This window comes from Mus musculus, chromosome 3 (assembly GCF_000001635.26).
Source record: "Mus musculus strain C57BL/6J chromosome 3, GRCm38.p6 C57BL/6J".
Lineage (NCBI taxonomy): Eukaryota > Metazoa > Chordata > Mammalia > Rodentia > Muridae > Mus > Mus musculus.
Window position 1 is genome coordinate 84054890 of NC_000069.6, and position 8250 is coordinate 84063139.

General features: G+C 43.9%; 1 long non-coding RNA gene across 1 annotated transcript; it reads left to right on the plus strand.

Annotated features, from left to right (window-relative positions):
• Positions 1 to 6774: 6774 nt before the first annotated feature.
• Positions 6775 to 7884, plus strand: Gm30458. Its single transcript, XR_375756.3, has 2 exons — positions 6775 to 6915; positions 7663 to 7884. It is a non-coding gene; the product is annotated as a predicted gene, 30458 (long non-coding RNA).
• The last annotated feature ends 366 nt before the right edge of the window (positions 7885 to 8250 follow it).

The following is an 8250-nucleotide window of genomic DNA, read 5'->3' on the forward strand; positions in this document are numbered from 1 at the left end:
ATGCCACCATGGAAGGGGACCAAAGAACATGGACGTTTGGATTGCTTACAGGTCAGGGACAGCATGCGCTAACCAAACAAATTATCATTGGGGAGCATACGCTCAGATCTCAGCTGCCGCTGTTAAGGCATGGAAGGCACTCTCTAGGAAGGAGGAGGCAAGTGGACATGTGACAAAAATCACCCAGGGTGCACAGGAGTCATTCTCAGATTTTGTGGCCAGAATGATGGAGGCAGCAGGGAGGATATTTGGTGATCCAGAGGCAGCTATGCCTTTAATTGAACAGCTGGTTTATGAACAAGCTATGCAGGAATGCAGATCAGCAATCACACCTAGAAAGAGTAAGGGGTTACAGGACTGGTTAAAGGTTTGCCGTGAGCTTGGAGGGCCGCTTACTAATGCTGGATTGGCAGCCGCCATTCTGCAGGGGCGGAGACGCTTGGACTCAGCGGAGCTCAAACTTTGCTTTAATTGTGGCAAACCAGGGCATTTAAAAAATGACTGCAGAGCCCCCATAAAAAGGACAGCACCAGGATTGTGTACTAAATGTAGGAAAGGATATCATTGGGCTAAGGACTGTCGTTCAATTAGAGATGTACGAGGCAGGCTCTTGCACCCAGGGCCCCCTCAAATGGTAGAAAATGAGACTGAAAGCATTTCAAAAAACGAGTTTCGGGCCCCCAAGTCCCAGGGCCCCAAAACATATGGGACTCCGATGGGCAACAAGTGGACACAACGGTCCACAGGGCAACAGAAGGCTCGGCTGGATTGAACCTCCGTGCCTCCACCCGATTCATGCTGATGCCTCAGCTGGGAGTGCAGCCAATTCCTACTGATTATAAGGGGCCTTTGCCATCTGACCGTGTCGGCCTAATTTTAGGCCGTGCTTCCCTCACCTTACAAGGCCTTATTGTCCACCCTGGAGTTGTAGATCAAGATTATGAAGGGGAACTTCAAGTTCTCTGTTCTTGTCCTCAAGGTGTCTTTTCTATATCACAAGGGGACAGAATAGCTCAACTAATAATTTTGCCAAGCCTACATGGCTGTTTTCCCTCCTCTGGTATTCCTTGAGTTCCCAGAGGGATTGGTTCTACTGGAAATGATTCTGCTTACTTAATAATGCCTTTAGATTCCAGGCCATCCTTGGAGTTAGTTATAGAAGGGAAACAATTTAAGGGAATTTTAGATACAGGAGCAGACAAAAGTATTATTTCTTCTCACTGGTGGCCAAAAACCTGGCCAGTAACTCAGTCATCACACTCTTTACAAGGGCTAGGCTATCAGTCCTGCTCCACTATTAGCTCCCGTTCTTTGAGCTGGAAAATGGATGTCACACATATTTCCTCCTTTGGGAGAAATCAATATTTACATGTTTCTATTGACACCTGCTCTGGTGTAATGTTTGCCACTCCTTTAACGGGTGAAAAGGCCTCTCATGTTATACAGCACTGCCTAGAAGCCTGGAGTGCTTGGGGCAAGCCCACAATCCTAAAAATGGATAATGGGCCAGCATATACTTCTGCAAAATTTCAACAATTTTGTCATCAAATGGATGTCACTCACCTGACTGGCCTTCCTTATAATCCTCAAGGACAAGGCATTGTGGAGTGTGCCCACCGCACACTCAAGTCTTATTTTATAAAACAAAAGGGGGGAGTTGATGAGACTCTGCCCTCAGTGCCAAGGGTAGTTGTCTCCATGACACGCCATAGCATAGACCCTGATAGACCAAAAGAAATGGTCAAATGGAAGGATGTTTTAACTGGTCTGTGGAAAGGCCCGGATCCTATATTAATAGGATCCACGGGAGCTGTTTGTGTTTTTCCACAGAATGAAGACAACCCATTTTGGCTGCCGGAATGACTCACCCGCAAGATATTCATCGAGGATGGTGTGAAAGATGCTGACCTCCTCCTGGATTTCATCTGCATTTTCTTATTTTAAGGAATGGGTGGGGGTAGTTTTATTTGCTGCTGCCATCTGCTGTGGACTTGTGTTTATGCTCTGGTTAGTTTGTAAGCTCAGAACCCAACAAAACCGTGACAAGGTCGTTATTGCTCAAGCACTTGCAGCCATTGAACAAGGGGCCTCCCCTGAAATTTGGCTGTCCATGCTTAAGACCTAAATGGCATCTGAGTTCTCTGCTATTGCGTCCCACAGATTTGTGGATCCATTGCACTGGGATGTAAGAGACTCAACGTTCATTGCTCAGCACTTGCACTTCGCTGAGTTTTACTAATTTGTTTTTTGGCTGGCCTCTTTTATAGAGTTCGCCCTAGGTCATTTAGCAGTTACTGTCACACAGTACTGCGGTATCCAGAGACGAGCAACTTTCCTCATATACAGACCAACCTAAGACACAGGACCCGGTGGCGATAGGGTTACCCTATGACAGGAAAGGCTGTGACATTGGAGGAATGACCTAAGACAGGAGCCACAGCAGATGGACATGACTGCAGAGGCCTAGACCAACCTCAAATTTTAATAAAATAAAAAGGGGGAGATGTGGAGAGCCATGCCATGAGCAATCGCCATTATAAGATGGCACTGGCTTCCACTGCACCTAACTAGTAAACAAGCCTTATGCGCAAGTGCAAGAGTGAATTCACGCCTAGTCACTGCCCATCTTGGGGCGTAGTAATGGGGTGATGAGCAAGCAACTAATCAGGTGCTGTCACACCACATCAGGTGCTGAAACATCACACTGCAGGCTATATAAGCAGCGCCATTTTCCGGGTTTGGGGTCTTCCTCCTGAGTAGTAAGCAATAAAGCTTTTGCTGCAGAAGATTCCGGTTGTCCCGAGTGTGTTCTTGCCAGCAGGGACAAAAGCTCGGGATAAAGAAAGGGTTTATTCAGCGTACACTTTCCACATTGCTGTTGATCACCAAAATAAGTCAGGACTGGAACTCAAGCAAGCCAGTAAGCAGCTCCCCTCTATGGCCTCTGCATCAGCTCCTGCCTCCAAGTTCCTGCCCTGTGTGAGTTCCTGCCCTGTGTGAGTTCCTGACTTTCTTTGGTGATCAACAGCAATGTGGAAGTGTAAGCTGAATAAACCCTTTCCTCTCCAATTTGCTTCTTGATCATGATGTTTTGTACAGGAATACAAGCCCTGACTAAGACAGCCCCTAACAAGACCTGTGTCTAGCATCTGTTTCCAGATTATTCCCCAACAAATCTGCACCTCCAGGTTACAAGCCTGCCCTTGACACTTCACTTCCTAACAACCACCATTCAGAAGGAAAGCAGAAGTTAGCTTTATGGTTTGGCTCCCGGCACCAGCCAATTATGTTAAAGGCTGTAATGGCCTCCCAATCACATATGTACCAGGCTAGATACCCCCTTCTTGCCTCTCTAAATGCTTGCCTGAAGCTGGGCTTGCCCCCATCCCCCTGCCCCCTGCCTTCCCATTCTCCTGTGTCAGAGACAGTGGTGTGGTCCAAGCTCCAGCTTGAATAAAGACACCAATGTGATTGCATCGGAATCAGCTCCTTGGTGGTCTTTTGGGCATTCACAAATGTTTCCTGGCAGAACAAAATCAAGAGGTGGTTTTAAAGTTTTTTTTTCTTTGAGACAAGTTCTTATGTACCCCAGGTTTTCTCCAAACTCATACGTAGCCATGGATAGCCTTAAATTCCTGATTTTCTGTCTCCATCTTCTAAGTTACACCTGGTTCATGTGGTGCTGGAAATCAAACCCAGGGCCTTGAACATATTAGGGAAGTCTTCTTTCTTCTCAGGACCATGGGTCAAGCCCTTCACCCCTGTGCTACAGCCCTGTCCCTTCTTCATTTTTTCAGACTGAGTTTGCAATATTGCCCATACTGACCTTAGATTCCTAGGCTCGAGGAATATTCTTGCCTCAGCCCAAGCCTGGCTCATTTCACAAATTCTTATACTTCTAAACTCAAATAAGCAATGATAAAATAATCTTTCCTCTAACTGAAGATGTGCCCTTTTTCTTGACCATTTATTTAATCAGAGTCTTTTTGACAAAATTTTGGTAATAAATAATTCAGACATACTTAAGTTGGTTATGTTGTCAATCAGTAAAATGTTCTAAAAACACAAAGTCAATTATGATTTGTGCAATGATTTTATAGTCTGAATATTTAAAATCACATAGCCACTGACATTTACTCAAGACCATCATCAGAGAATGTGTGTGCGTATGTATGTATATGTATATATATATATATATATATATATATATATATACACACACACACACACACACACACACACATACATATACATATATGTGTACAGGTAAAGTAAAAGCAATAAGGCATTCATTTAAAAGTCCAGAACACAATAGGTTTTAGGATTTAAATAAAAAAGAAATCTAACTTTTAATTTTCTGATCATTTCAATGTGTAAATCTCATCTTTCGAAGAACAGCGTTTCATCGTTTGGCTGAGCCTTGCCATTTGGTTTCACAAAGGCTTCTGAATGGCGCCTGTCCCAAGCCTGCCCTTACACGCACATACACGTTACTTGATTGTTTAGCTTCTAGAGCCAAGAGTCAGCTTCTACCTCGTGCCTCGGGGGTATCAGGTTTCAACTTACACTGTCTGAATTTTGTACACATACTGCTGTGCCTTATTAGCACAGACGCTTTCCACCGAGTTTTTTCTCCCCACGAGTGAGTCTCAGATGCAGTCTCCAGCTGTTGTTGAACGTTATCGAAACACTAGGCACAGATGTCAATGTGCATACAGCTGTATTTCTGGTTCACAAAAGTAGCATCTCTACCCAATACCAGGAAATCAGTTAAATGGAGGTGGGTTTTTTTGTCTTCATCTTTTTTGATGACTTCAATTTATGGCATTTATCCTGGGCCTATGTTTTGTGTTGCATTTGTAAAGGCACACATACATTCTGAGCCTAGCATTTTTAGGCACTTCTCCAGCTTCGAGTTTGCAAGACTTTGTGCTAATGGGGAGACAGACAGAGTTACAGCTCCGAGCATTCCCTGCCCCTGATCCAGAACATGTGTTATCATCTCACACACTGTAAATTGATTCCAAATCCCTGCCAACAGGGCATAGGCTGCATTCCAAACAGCCAACACTCTGGGACAGTGAATTGTAAAATAGAAATAGAACGTGCCTTCCCTTTAATCTTGGGTAAACCTGAGTATGTTCATCCTACATTCCCATTTCTTACGGTTTTTCCCCCAGCAAATACAAAACAGCTCCTAAAATCTGCGTACCATAAACCATAAAGGACTAGCTTAAAAACCCGTCCTTTGTTAATGTCTAATTATTACTGCCTGTTCCGAGCTCTTGGTGAAGGTTGGTTATCAGGAAACAGGGCAGGATGGAGGGACCATTTAAAATAGTAAAGAGACTCTCACTCAACTGATGAGAGACATAAACAGTCTGACCCTGATCTCCTGGGAGTAGAAGTCTAGAATTTCAAATGCTGTATAAACAGTTGCAAAATCTCTGTAATTACCCCGTCCTAGCACAGATGGCAGATTAGAAAAGTCATGAGTTCTCAGTTCTGTGCTGGTCCAGGTTTTCAACCTGAGTTTACTGTTAATTTATCCCTGGCCTAAAGCAAGTCTGCACTTCAACAAACATGGGAAAACTTGACTTCCGTTTTGCAACCACTGAGAACTGTAAGTGGAAAAAGAAAAAGGGTCATTAGTCCTGGAGATAAAAGGGATGGTGACCAAGTCTCTCCTGAAGTCCCCAGCCTCACAAGTGTCTGAGCAACCTGACCTGGCTACTATGGTTACCATTCTGCATCCCAACAAAACAGTTTTACCTGACAAGGTCTACACTGTTTGTTTGTTAAAAATTAATTAACATTTTAAATATTAAAAAAGAATACATATTTATGGTCTACAACATGTTGCAGACATTATGGAATGGCTACATTGATCTAATTAACATCGTCCCACTCGTGTTTCTTTTGGTTAGTAGATTTTAAAACCTACCATTGGCCTTTCTTAAGAATATATTTGATGTACTTGATCCAACACTTCCTCATTAGATCTTACAAAACAGACACATATGCACACGTGGAACCAGGGTGGTAATTAATAATTCTCAATGCTAATGCCAGAGGGTGAACTGCCAAAGCTTTATAGAAATGGGTTCTATATATTTTCAAATTAAATCTCATTCCATCTGTGAGCCAGCCAGAGAGATGGTGGCTTGGTCTTGTTTGCCCCAACTTTATTAGCTAGTGCCAGCTAATAAGTAAATATAACCTGGCTAGCTGCACATTCGCCCCACACGCATTTTGAAGGTGATCTTGGGTAAGAGATCATTGATCTTCAGGAGGTGTGACGACCAGGACTAACTCACAGTCCACCAAAAGAGTGACTTCAGACAGATCCCAAGCCTCGAGGCACTTAGCCACAAAATGGGAAAGTTACGATTTTAATGTACATTTCTAGGCAGATTGCTTTGACTTTGCTAATTTCAATCCTTTAGAGAATAAAAAAAATGTTTAGCAGAAAATGAAAAAATATGCATATTATATATATATGGTCATAAACATACAGTTTTCAAAATGTATCATGTCAAAGTCAGGGTGGCAATACATAAGGTTATAAAATAGAACAAACAATAAATTCTGTTTAATAGATGTTTTCATATCCTAAAGAGTCAAATTTGTATAAGCCTTAAGTGACAAAACATGAGTTTATCTAATGAAAATCCCACTAGAGAAATGTCCTCTTCCATTCAGACCACAGCAGACACTGTGTTCAACATTTGCCATGAAAGTCACTGACAAGAAGCAGGTCTATTTCTGGACCTGTGTGAGTCCCAAGCCAGGATGTTGAATTCTCTGTAAGGCAGGAAGGAAGTCTGATGTAGCAGTGAGGAGCATTGACCAGCCTTCCATGGGAAGTAGAGGTTATCGTCCCAGTAGGAGAAGGTGGCTGAGGCAGTAGAAGTGGTAAGTAGGAACAGGCACAATTTTCAGCGTCAAGACAAAGGCAGGCTTCAATAAAAAGACGGCATGTGAGCAAATATTACCCCACAGCTCTCTGGGACAAGAACAGTCTTGGCAGAGCACAGCTGAGACCTTGAAACAGGAGGGTGCTGCGTGAGGCCAGTGTGGCTGGAGCTGTGTAAGGGAGAGTACTGGAGATGAGGTCAGAGAGGAACAGGTGCAGGGGTGTCCGCACCCCGAGGCCACAGCAGATGCGCTGACCTTTACTCTGCAATCATTTAAGCAGTCACAACAGGGTTTTAACAGGGTGACATGATCTGCTGTACACTCGATGAGGCTCCATCTGGCTGGTGTGCTGCTGTTGAAGGCAGAGAGGCCATTAGCAGTCCAGTGAGGATGACTGTGCAGCAACTCAGACCAGAAGTTGTGGTGGCTTGTGCCAGCCATTAGCAGTGGAGGGGCTGAGAGGCAGTCAGGCTCCAGATATGGTCTAAAAGGAGATACAAGATTTTCCAACGGTCTAGGTGGCAGCGGGATGACTCAGAGGGCAAAAGAGCTTACCACGAACAAAAAGACCTGGCAGATGAAAGGTGGGGAAGCCAAGACTGACTAAGGTTCACAGCCTGAGCAACAAAAAGGACGGAGTCACCGTCAACTGAGATAAAATTAATTGTGCAACTATGGTTTGAGAAAATGGTTAATTTGGCCAAATGCTCACTCTGTCATCCCAATGCTCTCTCTGCTTTACAGACAAGCTTGCTGTTTTGTGGGTCCCCTGTTCTCCTGACTTCAATCACCCCTCTCCCCTCCTTCCTCAACCCATCTGAAGTTTGCCCATCACTTCTGGTCCACCTGCTCCAGAAAGCCCATCCTGAACATAGCCACAGGAAAATAACTGTGATCTTATCTTTAAAGATTTGTCTTTAATGGCTTCTGATTTGTTTATTTTAATAAAATGATATTCAATGTTGATTTTATTTTCTCAATCATTCTATTTATTATGGTTTTATATTCTTCAACTTTTGCTAAGCATGGTGGCACATGCCTTTAATCCCAGCACTTGGGAGGCAGAGGCAGGTGGATTTCTGAGTTTGAGGAGTTCTTGTGTGTGTGTGTGTGTGTGTGTGTGTGTTTGTACACGTGGATGTACCTGCAGGTAGGGGTGTTGTGTGCATGTGTGTGTCTGTTTGTGTGTATGTACTTGTGATCCTGGGTGTCCTTGCAGGTGTGTGCATATGTGTGTGTACTTGTGCATGCTGGTGTGTATGTGTGCTACGTGTTCACATGTGCATGAACTTGTGCATGAGGAGTGTGAGTGTGCACTCCTGTCAAAGCCAG